This window comes from Oryctolagus cuniculus, chromosome 6 (assembly GCF_964237555.1).
Source record: "Oryctolagus cuniculus chromosome 6, mOryCun1.1, whole genome shotgun sequence".
Lineage (NCBI taxonomy): Eukaryota > Metazoa > Chordata > Mammalia > Lagomorpha > Leporidae > Oryctolagus > Oryctolagus cuniculus.
Window position 1 is genome coordinate 79033441 of NC_091437.1, and position 20669 is coordinate 79054109.

A 20669-nucleotide genomic window follows, 5' to 3' on the forward strand; every position below is an offset into this window, starting at 1 on the left:
GTTTGCACCCCCATAGAAACACAAAGTGAAATATATTGTTTGAGTACTCCTTATAGCATTAAATCTCAATGCACAGCACATTAAGGACAGAGATCCTACATGAGGAGTAAGTGCACAGTGACTCCTGTTGTTTACTTTACCAATTGACACTCCTGTCTATGGCATCAGCAATCCCCCTATGCTCCAGTCATGAGTTTCCAAGGCTATGGAAGCCCCTTGAGTTCTCCGACTCTTATCTTGTTTAGACAAGGTCATAGTCAAAGTGGAGGTTCTCTCCTCCCTTCAGAGAAAGGTACCTCCTTCTTTGAAGACCTGTTTTTTCCACTGGGATCTCACTCACAGAGATCTTTTGCCAGAGTGTCTTGGCTTTCCATGCCTGAAATACTCTCATGGGCTTTTCAGCCAGATCCGAATGGCTTTAGGGCTGATTCTGAGGCCAGAGTGCTATTTAGGACATCTGCCATTCTATGAGTCTGCTGAGTATCTCACTTCCCATGTTGGATCACTCTCCCCTTTATTTATTCTATCGGTTAGTGTTAGCAGGTACTAGACTTGCTTATGTGCTCCCTTTGACTCTTAGTCCTTTCATTATGATCAATTGTGAACTGAAATTGATCACTTGGACTAGTGAGATGGCATTGGTACATGCCACCTTGATGGGATTAAATTGGAGTCCCCTGGTATGTTTCTAACTCTACCATTTGGGGCAAGTCAGCTTGAGCATGTCCCAAATTATATATCTCTTCCCTCTCTTATTCCTACTCTTATGTTTAACAGGGATCACATTTCAGTTAAATTTCAACACTTAAGAATAACTGTGTATTAATTACAGAATTAAACCAGTCATATTAAGTAGAACAGACAAAAAAAACTACTAAGAGGGATAATGTATTAAGTTGTTCATTAACAGTCAGGGCTATGCTGATCAAGTCACCGTTTCCCATAGTGTCCATTCCACTTCAACAGGTTTCCTTTTTGGTGTTCAGTCAGTCGTCACCGATCAGGGAGAACATATGGTATTTGTCCCTTTGGGACTGGCTTATTTCACTCAGCATGATATGTTCCAGATTCCTCCATTTTGTTGCAAATGACTGGATTTCGTTGTTTCTTACTGCAGTATAGTATTCTAAAGAGTACATATCCCATAATTTCTTTATCCAGTCTACCGTTGATGGGCATTTAGGTTGGTTCCAGGTCTTAGCTATTGTGAATTGAGCTGCAATAAACATTAGGGTGCAGACCGCTTGTTTGTTTGCCAATTTAAATTCCTTTGGGTAAATTCCAAGGAGTGGGATGGCTGGGTCGAACGGTAGGGTTATCTTCAGGTTTCTGAGGGATCTCCAGACTGACTTCCATAGTGGCTTGACCAGTTTGCATTCCCACCAACAGTGGGTTAGTGTCCCTTTTTCCCCACATCCTCGCCAGCATCTGTTGTTGGTAGATTTCTGAATGTGAGCCATTCTAACCGGGGTGAGGTGAAACCTCATTGTGGTTTTGATTTGCATTTCCCTGATTGCTAATGACCTTGAACATTTTTTCATGTGCCTGTTGGCCATTTGGATTTCCTCTTTTGAAAAATGTCTATTGAGGTCCTTGGCCCATTTCTTAAGTGGGTTGTTGGTTTTGTTTTTGTGGAGTTTCTTGATCTCTTTGTAGATTCTGGTTATTAACCCTTTATCTGTTGCATAGTTTGCAAATATTTTTTCCCATTCTTATGGTTGTCTCTTCACTCTCCTGACTGTTTCTTTTGCCGTACAGAAACTTCTCAATTTGATGCAATCCCAATAGTTAATTTTGGCTTTGACTGCCTGAGCCTCCCGGGTCTTTTCCAGAAACTCTTTGCCTGTGCCAATATCTTGAAGAGTTTCTCCAATGTTCTCTAGTAACTTGATGGTGTCAGGTCGTAGATTTAGGTCTTTAATCCATGTTGAGTGGATTTTTGTGTAAGGTGTAAGGTAGGGGTCTTGCTTCATGATTCTGCACGTGGAAATCCAATTTTCCCAGCACCATTTATTGAATAGACTGTCCTTGCTCCAGGAATTAGTTTTAGATCCTTGATCAAATATAAGTTGGCTGTAGATGTTTGGGTTGATTTCTGGTATTTCAATTCTGTTCCATTGGTCTATCCATCTGTTTCTGTACCAGTACCATGCTGTTTTGATTACAACTGCCCTGTAGTATGTCCTGAAATCTGGTATTGTGATGCCTCCGGCTTTGTTTTTGTTGTACAAGATTGCTTTAGCTATTCGAGGTCTCTTGTGCCTCCATATAAATTTCAGCACCATTTTTTCCAGATCTGAGAAGAAGGTCTTTGGTATCTTGATTGGTATTGCATTGAATTTATAAATTGCTTTTGGGAGAATGGACATTTTGATGATATTGATTCTTCCAATCCATGAGCATGGAAGATTTTTCCATTTCTTGGTATCCTCTTCTATTTCTTTCTTTAAGGTTTTGTAATTTTCATCGTAGAGATCTTTAACGTCCTTGGTTAAGTTTATTCCAAGGTATTTGATTGTTTTTGTAGCTATTGTGAATGGGATTGATCTTAGAAGTTCTTCCTCAGCCATGGCATTGTCTGTGTATACAAAGGCTGTTGATTTTTGTGCATTGATTTTATACCCTGCTACTTTGCCAAACTCTTCTATGAGTTCCAATAGTCTCTTAGTAGAGTTCTTTGGGTCCCCTAAATAAAGAATCATGTCATCTGCAAAGAGGGATAGTTTGAGTTCTTCCTTCCCAATTTGTATCCCTTTAATTTCTTTTTCTTGCCTAATAGCTCTGGCTAGAACCTCCAGAACTATATTGAATAGCAGTGGTGAGAGTGGACATCCCTGTCTGGTCCCAGATCTCAGTGGAAATGCTTCCAACTTTTCCCCATTCAATAGGATGTTGGCTGTGGGTTTTTCATAGATTGCTTTGATTGTATTGAGGAATGTTCCTTCCAAACCCAATTTGCTTAGAGTTTTCATCATGAACGGGTGTTGTATTTTATCAAATGCTTTCTCAGCATCTATTGAGATAATCATATGGTTTTGCTTCTGCAGTCTGTTAATGTGGTGTATCACATTGATTGTCTTGCGCACATTAAACCATCCCTGCATACCAGGGATAAATCCCACTTGGTCTGGGTGGATGATCTTTCTGATGTGTTGTTGCATTCTATTGGCGAGAATTTTATTGAGGATTTGTGCATCTATGTTCATCAGGGATATTGGTCTGTAATTCTCTTTCAGTGCTGCATCTTTTTCTGGCTTAGGAATTAAGGTGATGCTGGCTTCATAGAAAGAATTTGGGAGGATTCCCTCTTCTTCGATTGTTCTGAATAGTTTGAGAAGAATTGGAGTTAGTTCTTCTTTAAATGTCTGGTAGAATTCAGCAGTGAATCCATCTGGTCCTGGGCTTTTCTTTGTTGGGAGGGCCTTTATTACTGTTTCAATTTCTGTCTCAGTTATGGGTCTGTTTAGGTTTTCGATGTCTTCCTGGTTCAATTTAGGCAGGTTGCATGTGTCCAGGAATCTATCCATTTCTGATAGGTTTCCCTGTTTGCTGGCATACAAGTCCCTGTAGTAATTTCTGATGATTCTTTTTATTTCTGTGGTGTCTGTTGTTACATTTCCTTTTTCATCTATGATTTTATTGATTTGGGTCTTTTCTCTTCTTTTTTTAGTTAGTTAGGCCAATGGGGTGTCAATTTTGTTTATTTTTTCAAAAAACCAGCTCCTTGTTTGGCTGATTTTTTGGAATGTTTTTCTTGATTCAATCCTGTTGATTTCTTCTCTGATTTTAATTATTTCTCTTCTCCTACTAGATTTGGGTTTGGTTTGCTGTAGGTTTTCTAGATCCTTGAGGTGAATAGAAAGCTCATCTAGTTGGTGCCTTTCCAATTTCTTGATGTAGGCACCTATTGATATAAACTTTCCTCTTAACACTGCTTTTGCTGCGTCCCATACGTTTTGGTATGTTGTGCTGTTAACCTCATTTACTTCCAGAAAGTTTTTGATTTCTCTTTTGATTTCTTCTTTGACCCATTGTTCATTCAGGAGCATGTTGTTCAATCTCCATGTGTTTGCATATGCTCTAGGGATTCCTGAGTTGTTCATTTCCAACTTCATTCCTTTATGGTCTGAGAAGCTGCATGGTATGATTCTAATTCTTTTGAATTTGCTGAGACTTGCTTTATGGCCTAGTATGTGGTCAATCCTAGAGAAGCTTCCATGTACTGCTGAGAAGAATGTAAAATCTTTAGCTGTAGGATTGAAAGTTCTGTATATATCTGTTAGATCCATTTGGGCTATAGTGTCGTTTAAATCTACTGTATCCTTGTTGATCTTCTGTCCTATTGATCTGTCTATTTCTGAGAGTGGAGTATTGAAGTCCCCCAGTACTATTGTATTGGGGTCTAAGTCTCCCTTTAAGTCCGTTAATAAATCTTTTAGATAAACTGGTGCCCTGTAGTTAGGTGCATATACATTGATAATTGTTATATCTTCCTGTTGAATTGATCCCTTAATCATTATGTAGTGTCTCTCTTTGTCTCTCTTAACAGTTTTTGTGGTAAAGTTTATGGTGTCTGATATTAAGATGGCTACGCCTGCTCTTTTTTCATTTCTGTTGGCATGGTATATCTTTTTCCAGCCTTTCACTTTCAGTCTGTATGGATCTTTGTTGGAAAGATGTGTTTCTTGTAAGCAGCAAATAGATGGGTTTTGTTCCTTAACCCAATCAGCCAAACGGTGTCTTTTAACTGGACAGTTCAGGCCATTCACGTTCAATGTGACTAATGATAAGTGGTGACTTTGCCCTGCCATTTGCCAAAGATAAGTTCTAATATATGCTTTGAATTCCCTGTGATCTTTTGCTGTGAGGTTTCCTTCCTTTACCTTCTTTCATATTGATGACCGTGTTTCTTTGTTTGGACGAGTGGCAACAAATTCTTTCAATTTCTCTTTGTTATGAAAAGTCTTTATTTCACCTTCATTCACAAATGATAGCTTTGCAGGATATAATATTCTGGGCTGGCAGTTGTTCTCTCTTAGTACCTGGGCTATATCTCGCCATTCCCTCCTAGCTTGTAGAGTTTCTGATGAGAAGTCAGCTGTGAGTCTGATTGGAGATCCTCTGAGAGTAATCTGACGTTTCTCTCTTGCACATTTTAGGATCTTTTCTTTATGTTTCACTGTGGAGAGTTTAATTACAACGTGTCGTGGTGAGGATCTCTTTTGGTCGTGTTTATTAGGGGTTCTGTGAGCTTCCTGTACTAGGATTTCTCTGTCCTTCTCCAAACCTGGGAAATTTTCTGCTAATATCTCACTAAAAAGGCCTTCTAATCCTTTCTCCCTCTCCATGCCTTCAGGAACTCCTAGAACCCGAATGTTGGGTTTTTTAATAGTATCCTGAAGATTCCCGACAATATGTTTTAGATTTCTAATTTCCTCGTCTTTTCTTTGGTCTGACTGTATCCTTTCCTGTTCTCTGTCTTCTAAGTCCGATATTCTCTCTTCTGCTTCTCCCATTCTGTTTGTAAGGCTCTCTATTGTGTTTTTCATTTGATCTATTGAATTCTTCACTTCAGTCACTATCCCAGTTTCCTGTTGTACTAGTTGTTTCGTTTCATTTTGATTCCTCCTTAATATTTCATTTTCACGAGAGAGATTTTCTATCTTGTCCATTAAGGATTTCTGTAGTTCAAGAATTTGTTTTTGAGAACTTCTTAATGTTCTTATCAATTTTTTGAGATCTGCTTCTTGCATTTCTTCTATGTCATCATCCTCATAATCTTGAATTGGGGTGTCTTTTTCATTTGATGGCTTCATGGTGACTTCCTTGTTTTTATTACCTTGGTTTTTGCGTTTGTTATTTGGCATATTGGAGATATTTGGTTTCTTCACTGTGGTGCTTTTTCTTGTTATCCTATGACTCTAGATTAAGTGGACTATCTGTTTTTGATGGAGCCTTAGGGCTTGAGATGGGTGTGGCCTGAGAGCTCTGTTTGGTGTGCCAAAGGTGACACTCCCAGGTTAGGCGTGGTAAACCTCTCTCTCTCTCTCTCTCTCTCTCTCTTTTTTGATTCAAAAGGGAAGTTATTCTGCACAGCTGAACGAAGTTGGAGGTAGTTAGCAGGCAAATGATATACCCACAGGAGCCAGAGATCGGAAGCTCTTTCCCAAGGACCACACAGGGAATCTGTTTGGCCCTCAGAGTGGGCTCAAATTCTCCTTCAGTCTCCCACTGGGTTGCCAAAGTTACGGAATTGTAGCGTCTCTGGAGAGTGCTCACGTGAATTCCGTGAGTTCTCTCCCCCACCGTCTCTTTTTTCACAGTCTCAGTTCAGTAGCACCACAAATTTACTAGGTCCTAATCTCCTGTTAATTCGCCCCGCCCAGAGTCAGGTTTTTCTGCTAGGCTCAGGGCCGGTGCAGACCTGAGGTCGCTCTGCTTATGACGTATGTCCAAGATGGCGCCTGCTCTTTGTCTTGCTCGCCCTTGAGAGGTGAGCGGAGAGAGAGAAACCCGTGTCCATACCAGTCACCTTTTTTTTTCCCCTCTCTCTTCCAGTTAGCTTGGTGAAGTCCCCCCCCCCCGGGGGTCGTTCCCTCTAGTCTCCTCTCTCCGCTTGCCTGCCGGTGTCTCGGGTTATTGAGGTTCGGCTCACCTCGCGTTCCAGCGCTGGTGTGTTGAGTCTGCCGCTGGTGTCCAGAACTGTGGGCTCCCACGCTCTCCACGCAGGTCTGCTTCCCTTCCAGCGCCGATGTGTGGACTCGGAGCCCTGGACGTCCCAAGTCTCCCCGCTGTTGCACTCCCCTTCGAGCACTTGCGCGCAGACCCTGCAGCTTGCGCAGCTCAGTCCCGCGGCTCGGCTTCCGCGGCTCAGTCCCACGGCTCAGTCCTGCGGCTCGGCTTTCGCGCGCGGTGGGCGACCTTGTTCTCCCAGTAGGTCTTCCGATTCACGCCCACTGGATCCAGAAGAGTTTCATCTGCAATATTTTCCTGGTTCTTTTTTCTGAGGCTACCGTAACTCCCCTTTTATTAAACTAAATTTTCCCGGACTATCGGTGCGCGCCCTCACTATTCCGCCATCTTGGCTCCGCCCCATATAATTATGTTATATATACCACAGCCCTAAAAAAGAATGAACTCCTGTCTTTCACAGTAGAATGGATCCAATTGGAGACAATTATTGTTAATGCTATCAGCCAGTACCAAAAGACAAATATCATATGTTTTCTCTGATTTGTGGTAACTAATATATCAAGTATAAAAAATAATATATATAAGTTAAATTCACATATTGAGATTTGATTATGTTCACAGCCCTTGTGTATACTCCTGAGGAACAGTGGTTTTTCTACTTACTACTTGTTGAATTCTATTTAATGGAGGGTTAAGCTTGTGATTACAAAGTAAATTGAAAGTATGTCATTGCAAATATTAAAAGAAAAATGAGCGGAAGGAGGAGGGAGTGTGGGACCAACGGAAGAAGGTTGGGAAGTATTAAACGTTTTTAAAACTGCATGTATGAAGTACATGAAATTTGTTCTCTTTTTGTAAATTTTAAAAGTTTAAAAATGTTGATACATGACAAACCACTCAAGACTACTTCAAATAACTAAGGATAACAATTATATATGTAAAACCAAATTAAATAAGGAAAAAAATCAAAATAAAAATACTCCAAAATTTAATAACAAAAAGGAAAAATATTTTAAAATGAAAAATCTATATGTAATTTTCTTAAGGAAATGTTTTGCTCTTAAAGATTTTAAAGGATTTCTTCATATTGAAGGGTAAAATAACAAAATATAAATATATAAATGTATTGCTGGCATGGTGGCAAGGTGGATAAAGCCGCTGCCTGCAGTGCAGGCATCCTTTATGGGCACCGGTTCGAGTCCTGGCTGCTCCACTTCCAATGCAACTCTCTGCTATGGCCTGGGAAAGCAGTAGAAGATGGCCCAAGTCCTTGGGCTCCTGCACCCACGTGGGAGACCCAGAAGAAGCTCCTGGCTCCTGGCTTTGGATTGGCGCGGCTCCGGCCATTGCAGCAAGTTCAGGAGTGAGCCAGTGGATAGAAGACCTCTTTCTCCATCTTTGCCTCTCGTTCTCTAGCTATGTAGCTCTTTCAAGTAAATGAATAAATCATAAAAAAGTATAAATATAAAAATGAATCTATATTTATATATAAATGTATAAATAAAAAGCAGGTATGAAAAATGTTAAAAATATAAACAAAAATATGTGTTTATTAAGTAAAGCTATGGAACATAAGGGATATGTTTTGATTTGTCATAATAGTTATCGTACAAGAAAGTAAAAATATATTAAAAGTTTCCAGGTAGCAGCTATAAGCATTTTTCTCCTCCCTTGTTCTGACTCTGTTATGACCAGACACTAAAAATGCTTATCTTAAAGTCTCAGAAAGGGGCCTGTGCTGTGATTCAGAGAGTTAAGCTTCAGCTTCCAATGCCTATGGTAGCTTCCTGCCAATACTCCCAAGTCTCAAGAATTAAGATTATTTATAATTATTTTTAAAAGTAGTTAAGTTTCTTTTTTTTTTTTTTTAAAGATTTATTTGTTTACTTGAAAGTCAGAGTTACACAGAGAGAGAAGGAGAGGCAGAGAGAGAGAGAGGTCTTCCATCCACAGTTGGCTGCAAGGGCCAGAGCTGCATTGATCTGAAGCCTAGAGTCATTAGGTTCCTCCAGTCTCCCATGTGGGTGCAGGGGCCCAAAGACTTGAGCTGTCTTCCAGTGCTTTCCCAGGCCATAGCAGAGAGCTGCATCAGAAGTGGAGCAGCTGGGACTCACACCGGCGCCCATATAGGATGGTGGCACTGCAGGTGGACGCTTTACTGGGTACACCACAGCGCAGGCCCTGTTAAGTTTCAAATGAAGTCCGTTGACATTTGGATTTCCAGCTGGAATCCCAGAGCTCCTCAAACACGTAGCTGTCACCTTGTAGAGATGATTGCTAATTAGAAACTTAATTTATATATAAGGAGTATTGCCTGGTTGTTAACTCAGGTTAACTTTAATGTTACATTTCTCTAGGTACATCATGGATATAAGTATTCTACAGGTTGTGACACTCATAAATGTCTGCTGCACCTGATGTGCTGCACCATGATCTGTCATGACTGTTATCTTAATAATGAAAAAGACCTGGGGACTGTATAAGATCCTTGGAGTTGCCCCGCCCTTCACAAGTCCAGGTGCCTCAAAAATTAAAAAGTTTTGTGAGAGGGAAGGGGAGAAGGTTTGGTGCAGTGTGGGTGGGACATTATGGGGAGAAATGTCACTATGTACCTAAATCTGTATATATGAAATATATGAAACTTGTGTTACTTAAATAAAATAGAGAATAATAAAACCATGAATAAAACATTAAAAAACATAGGATAAAGCAGTTAAATAGTTTTGAAAACACTAGTGTGCTTTTTAAAATACTAAGTACAATAAATTTAAATGCATAAAATTAAAACATTTCTAAATCTGAGTTTAATCTGTTATAAATCAACTTTTTATTGTAGTTATATACACAGCATTAATGTCTACAATTGCATTGTGTCTTGTATTGAAGATGCAACTTGATTTGTTGACTATGTTAGTCTGTTAAGTATTCTTTTTGAATTTTTCCCTATCACCTCTCAGAATTCTGCAAAGGAATAATTAATAAACCAGATTTCTGGCCCAAAAAAACATAAAAGTTTTTACAGCCGTTCTGTCTATATCATGATACTATATGTAATAATATAGCTAAGTCACCTTGTTAAGCAATCAACTGTTACTCAAGATTTAATCTTGGTGATTTTAAGTCTCTTGTCATCCACAGTTCTGATTCTTCTCCAAACATTTACAATCCAAAAAGAATCTAACAATTATTTAGAAATAGAGGTTTCCCATAATATGAACTAACTAAATAGTTCAAAAATTCTGCTTAAATAAATCTGATTCATAATGTTACTACTAGGTATCACACAAGATAAAACAAGTTCATAGTGACTCAACCTGGCATAGTTGAAAATTTCCTTATCTTCTACTTAAAACATTGTTGGTTCTCTACTTAAATGTTTTTCTCAATTCTTAAAGATCTGCTGCTTTATAAAGATATTAGACTTTATAACACTCTGGTGGACTATGGTTTTTTTTTTTTTTTTTTTTTTTTTTTTTTGACAGAGTTAGTGAGAGAGAGAGACTGAGAGAAAGGTCTTCCTTCCATTGGTTCACTCCCCAAATGGCTGCTACAGCCGGCGCTGTGCTGATCTGAAGCCAGGAGCCAGGAGCTTCTTCCTGGTCTCCCATGTGGGTGCAGAGCCCAAGCACTTGGGCCATCCTCCACTGCCCTTCTGGGCCACAGCAGAGAGCTGGGCTGGAAAAGGAGCAACCGGGACTAGAACCCAGTGCCCAAATGGGATGCCGGCACCACAGGTGGGGGATTAGCCAAGTGAGCCACGGCACTGGCCTGGACTATTTTTATAAACAAAAATAAAAACATTTACATTTGTTTCTACTAAATTCCCCCAAAATTCAAAAACAAGTTCATGAAAAAATTGACATATTCTTGCAACTGCTACCGTAGATAAAATAGGAATAAAAAGTAAGCACATAGAAGCTTTTTTTAAAAAAACAAGATTTATTTATTTGAAAGTAAGAGTAATACAGAGAGAGGAGAGGCAGATGGTTCACTCCCCAGTTGGCTGCAACTGCCGAAGCTGCGCCAATCCAAAGCTAGGACACAGGAGCTTCTTCTGGGTCTCCCACTTGGGTGCAGGGGCCATCTTTTACTACTTTCCCAGGCCATAGCAGAAAGCTGGATGGGAAGTGGAGCAGTCGGGTCTTGAACTGGCACCCATATGGGATGCCAGTGCTGCAGGCCATGGCGTTAACCTACTGTACCACAGCACCAGCCCCACATAGAAGCTCAAACTGGTCAAACTATGATTCTGTGTCTGTTTTTGACAGTGTTGTTGGTTCTTTCTACTGCAAAGTTTTGCCTTGGGCTTAAAGAATTTCCTGTGATTTCTAGCCTTTGCAACACTCTGGTGGACCATGTTTTTATGAACAAAAGCCAAAACATTTACCTTTCCTTCCTACTAAATTCCATCAAACTTTAGAACTGCTTATGGGAATTTTTGGTTTTAATGAAAATGTAATTATTTTTAAAACTTTGTTAAAGAACCAGTTCTGTGCATAACTGAATGTAACTTTAAATATTTGATATGTCTAAAACTATACACAGAACACTTGACAACCAGGACTCCCAGCCTTTCAGTTAGTAACTAAAATGATTAATTTTTAATTGCTCTTAAACTTCAAAAGGTTTGGTATTATAGCACTAAACGAATCTAAGACATCCTTGGTTAGACTTCCTAAGTTAAAACAATATAAATCTGAGATTAAAATGAAATAAGGGCCGGCGCCACGGCTCACTAGGCTAATCCTCCGCCTTGCAGTACCCGCACACCGGGTTCTAGTCCCGGTCAGGGCACCGGATTCTGTCCCAGTTGCCCCTCTTCCAGGCCAGCTCTCTGCTGTGGCCAGGGAGTGCAGTGGAGGATGGCCCAAGTGCTTGGGCCCTGCACCCCATGGGAGACCAGCATAAGTACCTGGCTCCTGCCATCGGATCAGTGTGCCATCGGATCAGCACCAGCTGCGGCGGCCATTGGAGGGTGAACCAAAGGCAAAGGAAGACCTTTCTCTCTGTCTCTCTCTCTCACTGTCCACTCTGCCTGTCAAAAAAAAAAAAAAAAAAAAAAAAAAAAAAAAAAAAAAGAAAGAAATCAACATTCTTAATGACCTTGTAGAATCAACTGTAATATGACTGCAGTTAGATTGCTTATTGTACAAATTTGATGTATTGTTGATTTGTTATGTGTTCTTTCTTTGGACCTTCATGCCCATAGCCTGTCTGCTTTGTTCAAGAGTCCATTCCCAGCTAGATAATGCTGGCCTAATATTTTCAAATGATGGCTCTTGAGTACAGTACTTCTGATGTTAATTTTAGGAAAAGACTGCAAGTAATGTTAACTTGAGGACCCTGTTCGTAAAACTCTAGGTTACTCATATATGTGGCTGAAGCAGTTTATAATAATAACTCTTGGTTGTCAACCATGTCCTCCCCAACCTGGTACCAAATCAGAACAATAACAGGAAGAGTCTGCTCATCCTGACCAGAGACACGAAAAGAACATGGCTTCAGAATGACAGATCAGCAGTCTCTGTATTTGTTTTGTTGTATGTTTTTTGTTTTTGTAAAAAGCTCAAGAGAAAAACCAAAAACCCTATGACAAGCTGGAAGATGTTTGAAAGTTGAGAGTCTCTGGTGCCAGCTTTTTAAGATATACAATTCCAGGACGTTCTTTAAAAAGTGCTCTCTATATGAATGTCTGATTAGTACCTATGACAAAGGACTCTGCCAGGACTAGAGTGGCTACATAGCCATCTTTTCAGAAGATGACCTTGGGAAGGTCTAGTTTTCATGTTTCCACAGCAGAATGTCATTGCCTCCTTATCTGTGTGCCTCTATGGCCACCAATGTCTTAGTAACCAACTGGCCCACCTGCTTGGCCTGCTGCCCACAACACTGTTATGTAATGGCTTGGCTCTAGGTCACTGTTGTCTGTAAACACATAAGCAACTGGAGGACACAGCTAGCTGTGTATGTTGGGGGATGCACCCTTACGTGGATGTGTGGTTATGTGTGCATGCATGAAAATGTCTTTGTGTGTATGTGTGTCTGCCTTCAGGGACACAAATGCAGATACCTCTCGTGGCCTCAGTCTCTAGGGGTCTAGTGTCTGTTCCTTGTGTATTTATCACTGCAACTGTAAGTAAAAGCAGGAGGCCAGTACTCCTGGAGAGCCAAGATGCAGAGTTCAGGAGACGCGCAGCTGAAGCTGAGAGGCAGCCTGAGAACAGCCCACAGGACATGGAGAGACAACAATGCAGCCACACCTGAAAGGAGCCAAAGAGAAGACAGCTCAGACAGAGGCAGCTGGGGGAAAAAGAAGATGCCATCCATTCCCTGCAAAGGAGGGATCCTCACCCTGCTGGTTTTTCCCAGTGCCAAATGACAACCCAACAAATGTAATGATAGAGTCCTCTAGTGGTGGGGACAAATCGAAGAGTTCAGTGTTATTCAAGTTTGCTGATTCCACTTCTGGGGTAGATGGAGACCTCTTCTTGGGGCTAAACATCAAACAATGAATGTCTCTTAACTTGCACCTAGCCTTATGTCCCTGAACTGACAGCAACTCATGCTTGGATTTGTTAAGTGTTTTAATGTACTGGTCAATATTTTAACCATATATGTGCTGCATTCTGTAAACTATGGGATGATAAGCTGTGATCCCCTGCGATGGCAGGTAGGCTACTGCACTTTTGCCCTCATCAGATGAATGCAACCTGATGGCTACTGATACCCTGGTGGACTCAACAGACTTGCAGCAGTGACCAAATGATTGGCTTCTTGGATGTGCAGTAGTTGCCAGGTCTGCAGCTCACCTACCTTGGAAGCAAGCCATAGCCATTGACGACACTGGACTTGGTTATCAAACTGCACTTGGAATATATAGAGATTTTACCCCAGGAGCAATATAATGGAATTCAGTGAGAGTTGTGGTGTATTTCATGTCATGTCTTATATTTTCCTGTTGTAACTTGCATTGTTTTAATAGCCTTTGAATGCACTGTTCCATACCCCACGTGTATTCCTTACCTTGCACTTGGATTCTCTCTGGAAGAGGAGGCACCTCTAGATTGTATGCCAGTGATACTTGAAGTGGCAGAGTGTTGAGATGAACTTGGAAAAAAATTCCCATACCTTTATGCCCTTGTGCCCTTATCTGTGTTCCTTAATGGCAACCCATGTCCTGGTAACCAACAGGCCCACCTGCTTGACTAGCTGTCCAGAACTCTGTTACATAAGGGCTTCACTTCAGGTCATAATATTCTGTTAACCCCCATAAGCACCTGGTGGACAGGGGTAGGCAAAGCTGTTATCAAACACTACTGTGCCTTCTACAGCACTACGTACAATAGATATCAATAAACCTGCTTGTTAATCACTAACCTGTGTTTCAAATTTTCATTAGTGTAATTTTAAATCTTTTGTCACCTTCAGCTTTGGTTTCTCACTACATTTACAATCCAAAAAGACTTTTACAAATATTTGTAAACACAAATTTCTGACAAAGGAAACTAACCAAAAATATGATGAAAAAAACTGACAGATTCATGAAGCTTAGAAGATCAAACATGAAAGAAAAGTAACCACATAGAGACTGAAACTTGCAAGTTGTAGGTTTCTGTGTCTGTTAACGCCAACATTGTTGGTTCTCTCCTTTGATGATTTGTCTCCTTTGATGATTTTCCTGTGAGCTGTAGAGTTTATAACATTCTGGTGGACTATGTTTTTTAAAATAAACAAAGCCAAAACATTTACCTTTACTTCCTAGTAATTTCCTCAAAAATTCAGAAGCTACTTGTGGGAATTTTTGGATTCATTCTAATATAATTTGTTTCAAACTTCTTTAAATGTATCTGTTCTATTCATAATAAAATAGAGGTTAAAGTATGATTACACCTGATTTCAAGGGCTCTAGCCTTTCAGTGAATACATAAAATGATTGCTTGTTAATAGCTGTTAAACTTCAAAAGGTTTGGTTCTATAGCTTTAACAAAAATCTAAGGCTTCCTTGTTTAGTGTTCCTAAGTTAAAACATTTTCTAAATCTGAGATTAAAATGATAGAATAAACTTTTCTTACTGACCTTTGATAGTCAAGTATAATATGACTACAGTTAGATTGCTTATGTGGTTTTTCAGGTACATACATGATTTGCTATAATGTTGATGATTGGTTATGTGTTCTTCATTTGGAGCTTCATGTCTGTCACATGTCACTTTTGTACAAAAAGTCCAATTCCCATACAGAAAATGCTGGCCTGATATTTTGACATGATGGCTCTTGCTTACAGAACTGATGATGTTAATTTTAGGAATAGGCTACAAATAAACTTAGTCTGGGGACCCCCTTCATGAACATCTAGGCTGCTATCTATGTGGCTGAAGCAATTTATAACACTGATTCTTGGTTTTCAACCACGTCTACCCCATCATGGGACCACATCAGAGCAATGACCAGGAATAAGTCCATTGTGACCAGAAGAGTAAAAAGAAAATGGCTAAGGATGACATATCAGCAGTGTTTATTTCTTTGTTTTTTGTGGGTATTTTTGATTTTAAAAAACAAATGATAAACAAACAAAAACAATAACAGATGACAAGGGCATGAGCATATGAAAGTTTAAGATTTTCTGATACAACCTTAAATTAAGATATACAAATCCAAAATGTTCTTGATAAAGTGTTCTTATGTATGATTATCTGATAGTAACTATGACAAAGATTGTGCCAGGACTATAGCCTCTAGTGGGAGAAGAACTTGGGAAGGTGAAGTTTTCATGTTTCCATTTCTTTGTGTCCTTTCCCCTTTATCTGTGTGCCTCTATGGCCACTAATGTTCTGGTAACTAACTGGCCCACCTTCTTGGCTCACTGCTCAAAACTGAGTAATGCAGTTTTGTGGCTATTGGGCCATTATTGTCAATAAACCCAGGTTAAAAAAAAAAAACTCAGGGGCATTACTACGTATGCTTGTTTTTGGATGTGGCCATATGTGGATGTGTAGCTGTGTGGGTGTCTCTGTGTGTGTCTGTGTGTGTGGCCACTTGCCACTATGGATAAAAATGCAGATATCTCCAGTATTGTCTAGGTCTGGTATCTGTTCTTCGTTTATATTTCTCAACTCCACTGTGAGTAGTGGCAGGTGGCTGGGACTGCTTGAGAGCCAAGATGCAATGTCTTGGAGAAGCACAGCTGAGTAAAAGTGGATGTTGTAGCTGCTAGAGCCTGAGAAACACCCCAGGACATGAAGAGACAGCAATGCAGCCACTCCTGACAAGAGTCAGAGAAGACAGTTCAGCCAGTGGCAGCTAGGGAGAAAGAAAATGCCATCCATGCTCTGGAATGGAAGTGTCATCACACTCCAGGTTACAGAGTGCCAAAAGATCACCAAAGAAGTTCAATGCTTGTGTTTTCTGATTGTTGGGATAATTCTAACCGTTCAGTGTTATTTGAGTTCTGAACACCTGATTATAGGGTTTTGAAATGGAAGGATCCTGTCTTGGTGCTAAACCTAAAATAGAATGTTTCTAAGTGTGCACTCTGGCCTGGGGCCCTGATTGATATAACAGTGATTATGTTTTTTGGTTTTTTTTTTTTTTTTTTTTTTTTTTGGACAGGCAGAGTGGACAGTGAGAGAGAGAGAGAGAGAGAGAGAGAGAAAGGTCTTCCTTTACCGTTGGTTCACCCTCCAATGGCCGCTGCGGCCGGCGCGCGGCAGCCTGCGCACTGCACTATCTGAAGCCAGGAGCCAGGTGCTTCTCCTGGTCTCCCATGTGGGTGCAGGGCCCAAGGACCTGGGCCATCCTTCACTGCACTCCCGGGCCACAACAGAGAGATGGACTGGAAGAGGGGCAACCTGGACAGAATCTGGTGCCCCGACCGGGACTAGAACCCAGTGTGCCAGCACCACAGGTGGATGATTAGCCAATTGAGCCGCAGTACCGGCCCAGAGATTATGTTTTGATTTGGTATAAGTGGTTTAATGTAATGTCTAATATTTGTAACAATACATTGGCCCCATTCTGTGAATAATAGGATGATAGTCTGTGATTTGTCATGGGAGATGGAAGATAGACTACTGGACTTTTGCCCACAGATATTTACAGTCTGAAGGCCCCCAATACAATGATGCACTGAACAGCTTTGTAACCATGACCAACTGATAGGCTTGGATGTGCAGCAAGTTGCTTGCCAGCTCTGCAGCTCAGCTACCTCGGAATGTGGCCACAGCCACTGTCACACTACAATGCACTTGATTATCAAACTTCTCTTGGACTCATCTAGAGACTTTAGTCCAGGAGCAATACAATGAAAATCAATGTGGGTTGGGGGTATTCTGTGTTGTGTCTTATACTTTCTCATTGTAACTTGCATTGTTGTTATGGCCTTTGGATGTAATGTCCCACACCCTATGTGTACTCCTCACCTCAGCCTCAGATCTCTCCAAAAGAGGAAGCACACATAAGTTGTACAGCAAGGATACTGAATTGGCAGAGTGTTGAGAAGATGAATTTGGGAAGATGAAGGTATCAAGTTCCCATGCTTTTATGCACTTGCCTGCTTATCTCCATGGCAGCCAATATCCTGGGAACCAAAAGGCCCACATGCTTGGCCTGCTGCCTTCAAAACTGTTACATGAGTGCTTGGCTCCGGTTACTATCGTCAGTATGTCCATTAAGCAAAAGGGTGGTATGTTTAAGCATTGGTGTTTTTGCATGATTGTATTGGTAGATGTGGTTGTGTACGGACGTAGGGTTTGTGGCTGTCTCTGAATGTATGTAGATGTCGCTTGTTTATTTCTCAGTGCCACTGTGATTTAAGAGATACAAACCAAGAACAACCAGAATTTATTCTGTGACATGTTCATGTTCCATCTTAGCTCCCAGCTCAGATACTGATTTCATCTTCCTGCAAATGTGCACCTTGTGAGGTAGAAAGTAATTGAATACCTTCCATTCATATGAGAGATCTGGATTGATTTCCCAGCTCCTGGAAGGTGCCCTGGTAATTGCAGGCATTTTGAGAGTACATGAAATGATGGGAACTTACTCTCTGTCCATCTACAAGTTAAATAGTAAGTAAAGTACTAATAAGAAAATTCTGCAATATTTTCAATTAATAGATCAGTACACAGAAACAATAGATAACTGATGAAAAATTCAATAGAAATTATTTAAGGCAGTATTTTTTAAAGGTGTATTTATTTGCTTATTTACTTGAAGGCAGAGTAACAGAAGGAGAGACACAAAAATCCTGTCCACTGGCTCACTTCCCTTATACACCCACAACTGGCTGGGCCACACTGAAGTCAGGAGCTAGGCACTCCATCCTGGTTAAGGGAAGAACCTTATTGCCTTGGTTGCCTTCCAGGCATATTAGCAGGAGGCTGGATCAGAGGCAGAGCATCAGCTGGCATTGTGGTACTATGGGTTAAGCCACAGCCTGCAATACTGGCATCCCATAAGAATGCAGGTTCGAGTCCTAGCTACTCCACTTCCAATCTAGCTCCCTGCTGATGCACCTGGGAAAGCAGTGGAAGATGGCCTAAGTTCTTGGACTGGCGTACACCCATGTGGGAGACCCAGAGGAAGCTCCTGGGTCCTTTCTTCAGTCTGGAGCAGGCTTCATTGTTGCAGTTACTTGGGGAGGGAACCAGCAGATGGAACATCTCTGTCTTTCTCTGTCTCTCTTTCTCTTCCTCTTTTTCTCTCTGTAACTCTGCCTTTAAAAAAATAAATTAAAAAAAAAAAAAAAAAGAAGCACAGCAGTTAGAACTCTGTCCAGGCATTTCTATAAGTGATGACAGCATTGCAATTGGTGGCTTTACCTGCTGTGCCACAGGATTGACCCCTGTTTTATTCTTTTTTATGCCATTGTAAATGGAGTTATTTTCTTAATTTACTTTTTAGTTTGTTATTAATGTATAGAAATACAAGCGATCCTGAGTTGTAGATTTTGATATCCTGCAACTTTATTGAACTAGTTTATAAGTTCTAATATATTTTCCTAGAGTCCTTAGGATTTTCTACACATGTGATTGTGATATCAGCATACAGAAGCAAATTTACTTTACATACGGAAAAGTTATATGAGCTGTATCAGGAAAATATAAAACCACCAAGGTGGAGGAAGGACAAATAATTGGACAGGCATACCCAAAATTGTAAGATTATCAATTTTCTCAGAATGAGTTTATTAATGGAATGTGGTTCCAATTTTAAATTCCAATAATATACACTTTATTCAAAATGTTTAAATATCCTAATAATACATTAAAATTTTAAAATATGAGATCATGAGAGCATTTCAAGCATAAAAAGCCAAGACACTGGAAAAAATTGTTCTACATGAAGGACTCCAATGGAAAAAAAAGGCCATCAACAAAGGACATTGGGTGGTGAACCTATGGAAAAGGAAGACCTTTCTCTCTCTCTCTCTCTCTCTCTCTCTCTCACTGTCCACTCTGCTTATCAAAAAAAAAATAGAAAAAAAAAGACTGTGAATTACTAAATTAACAGGTGTCACTGTGTACTGACCTCCACGCAGGAGCTCTGTGCTCAATGAGTTGTATTATGAGTGTTAACTGTAAAATTAGTTCTCAAACTTTGTGTGTGTATGTGTGTGTGTTTGCAAACTGTTTAACTCTTTACTTATATAGAGTTGGTCTTCTATGTATAAAGTTAATTGAAAATGAATCTTAATGAAACATGGATCTGGGAAGGGTGGAGATTGGAGGAACAGGGGTGGAAGTGTTTATGGGAAGGAAGTATGGTGGAAGAGTAACTATATTCCTAAAGTTATAATTATGAAATTTGTAATTCTTAAAAAATACGTTAAAAAATTTGAAAACATGAAAATCTTGAACCAAGTAGAATAAACAAGCAGATGTATTAGGGACTTAAACACACAACTGAATACAGAATCATAACCACCCTACCAAATACATGACATTATGTAGTCTGACATAGTTGCAATGATTAATTGCCAGCCCATGAAAGGACAGGCAAATCAAATCATTTTCTGAATTACCTGTTATGGGTACAGCAGAAATTTTTTCTGAAAACTCGTGCAACTGTTTACACAGTGATGTTTTAATGTTAAAGATGATAGATTAATCGTGGAGATTGATCAAATTGTGTTAGGTGGGAGATGGGGCCAGTGGGAGCTCTTTGGGTACTGGAGGTTTGATCATTTGAGGGTTTCTGTCAAGAAAGGTTTCATCATTGGAGTTCAGGTTCTGCCTAACTGTTGTGTCTTCCCTTCCTGGCACACCGCATGGTCATGCTTCCACACCCGTGAGCAACCTCCATTTATGATGGACTATGGGGCCAACAGATCCTGTTACCTTCAAATGTGAGTTAAACATGATTTTAGTTTCCCAAAGAAGAATCTCTCAGGTATTGTAACTAAAGTAATGAAAAGTGGAGTAATATATACCCTTAGTTATTTGGATTTAGTTCTGGGACAGAAACTATAGGGGAGAAAAAAAAATCCCCACACCTACATAAGAAAAACAGATATATACAAAGAGTAGCATGATGTTTCATATCAGTTAACAATAATTTTTTTCCATAAAAGATAGAGTAATTGGTTATGTTTGAGAAAAATTTTGGCAGGTTCCTCCAGGATTCCAACAACCCAAGTTTCGGCATTTTCCAAAGGGAAAATCCAAATGACCAACATAAAGAAGTGCCTGGTTGCCAGCACCATGGCTCACTAGGCTAATCCTCTGCCTTGCGGTGCTGGCACACCAGATTCTGTCCCGGTAGCCCCTCTTCCAGGCCAGCTCTCTGCTGCGGCCCGGGAGTGCAGTGGAGGATGGCCCTGCACTTGGGCCCTGCACCCCATGGGAGACCAGGAGAAGTACCTGGCTCCTTCCATCGGATCATCGCCATGTGCCGGCCGCAGCACGCCGGCCGTGGTGGCCATTGGAGGGTGAACCAATGGCAAAAAAGGAAGACCTTTCTCTCTGTCTCTCTCTCACT

General features: G+C 40.4%; 1 long non-coding RNA gene across 1 annotated transcript in view; it reads left to right on the plus strand.

The window, feature by feature from the left end:
• The first annotated feature begins 5435 nt into the window (after positions 1 to 5435).
• Positions 5436 to 20669, plus strand: part of LOC103348022 (uncharacterized) — an 85584-nt gene continuing 70350 nt past the window's right edge. Inside the window, exon 1 of the long non-coding RNA XR_011389991.1 lies at positions 5436 to 20037. This is a non-coding gene — a long non-coding RNA (uncharacterized lncRNA). The remainder of the gene's footprint in view (positions 20038 to 20669) is intronic.